We start from the raw sequence: 1,867 nt of genomic DNA on the forward strand, positions 1-1,867 counted from the left end.
GCTCCGGACCTGGTGATGGACGCTCCGACCTGTTCCTCATAGGCCCGACAGCTGCAGCGTCGGCGGAAACAGCCGCGGCTTTTATCCGAGGTGAGAGTGCGGCTGTGGATATATGGCTCTCTGCACCGCTCATCCTCCAGATGTGCTGCTGCTGCTGCTGCTGCTGCTGCTGCTGCTGCTGCTGCTGCTGCTGCTGCTGCTGCCGCCGAGGGGGGCGATGCTGTAATCCTGCGTGCTTCCCCAATAATAAATAAATAAACAAACAGATTATTAGTCGGAAATATGTAGGATTGGCTTTGTTTAACCGAGGAGCGAGAATAATTCCCATTGCGGAAATAGGCTGTTAAATCACCAACATGGCGTGTTTTCTTCCTCCTGTGGTGATGCTTTAAGTGGGGATGTTTAAGTGCTGCGGTTGTGCTGAGTGTGGAAATGAAAGCTGGTGGAAACGGAGGAGTGAATGATGATGATGATGATGGTGATGATGATGATGAKGAKGAGGAGGAGGATGAGGATGATATCACCGGTGAGGAGACACTGCAGTGATTCGCCTCGAAGGATGCTGTCATTCCCCCCCGAGCTGAAGGTGCGGTTCCACTGGACCTCAGGCCTGAATATTAGGACTTTATTCCTAACATGACTTTGTTAAAACTGCTCCTATGAGTTTATTTGTGTATAAACAGCTGAATACAGCAGGCAGAGATTCCTGCACTGTTCACTCACTGGGTACTGAATGTGCTCTGCTCTGTCATTCATTCCCATTAATTACTAACAACTATTTTATCAGTCAGAATGTAGGCTGTTCATTTTCCTCCATGAATATTTCCTATCATGCAAATCCCGGATTATTAATCTCAAATGGTTCTATATAAAAAATAAAACGATACATAACAGGAATTCAATCCAATTTTTTGCTGACCTGCATAACAAATGTTCTGTACGATGCTGCAGGGCTTTTCTGATCATTTCACTGAAAAATAGTAAAAAAGCAATCTGACTGTTGCTCAGTTTAGAGTTTCATATTTGGACTCATCATGAATAAATGTAATACATCTCTATATAATAAAAATTAGCAAACAAACTCATTTTAGTTCTTTTGAGAGACCATTATTTTCTTTATTTGCTGCAGTGAGGGAAATCATAAAGCCAAAGTCAGTGCTGCACAGCTAACCAAAAAGTTAGGTTCACTAACCATTAATCCGCTAAACAAGGATCTTAGTTCTGCTAATCCACTAAACGGACAAAAGATTAGTGGAAGCTAACGCTAATGTCTTGAAGCCAAATAGTTGACGCACGGTCACGTGTTTGATCTACGTTTCTTTTCACACACGCATTTCATAAATCACGGCGCCGAGCTGAAACCCCTCCCACTGCGTAGTACGTCACTGCACGGGCCTTCTTATTGCTGCATATGGCAAGCCGTTGGGGTCATAAATCGGGCGTATATTTACGTGCAAATCCTAWCGCGCGGTGCCGTAAATAAAGTGCGAACGCGCGTTGGCGCCACGCGCGGTGGCGTTAAATAACGTGCGATGGTGTTTTTTAACCTAACCCTAACCCTATCCCCAACCCTAACCCTAACCCACCGCGCGGTCGCGCGTAACGCCACCGCGCGTTCGCACTTTATTTACGGCACCGCGCGTGGGGCCACCGCGCGTTCGCACGTTATTTACGGCACCGCGCGTGGGGCCACCGCGCGTTCGCACGTTATTTACGGCACCGCGCGTGGGGCCACCGCGCGTTCGCACGTTATTTACGGCACCGCGCATGGGGCCACCGCGCGTTCTCATGTTGTTTACGGCACCGCGCGTTAGGATTTGCACGTAAATATACATAACGCGCGTTAGGATTTGCACGTAAATATACA

At 47.5% G+C, this 1,867-nt stretch overlaps 1 protein-coding gene across 1 annotated transcript in view; it reads left to right on the forward strand.

Moving 5' to 3' along the window:
* Positions 1–1,867, forward strand: part of LOC106527749 (dystrobrevin beta) — a gene marked incomplete at its 5' end in the record, with an annotated part of 99,282 nt that continues 97,415 nt past the window's right edge. The window contains 1 exon segment of the mRNA XM_014022734.1: positions 1–90.

Source organism: Austrofundulus limnaeus, unplaced genomic scaffold (assembly GCF_001266775.1).
Source record: "Austrofundulus limnaeus strain Quisiro unplaced genomic scaffold, Austrofundulus_limnaeus-1.0 Scaffold340, whole genome shotgun sequence".
Lineage (NCBI taxonomy): Eukaryota > Metazoa > Chordata > Actinopteri > Cyprinodontiformes > Rivulidae > Austrofundulus > Austrofundulus limnaeus.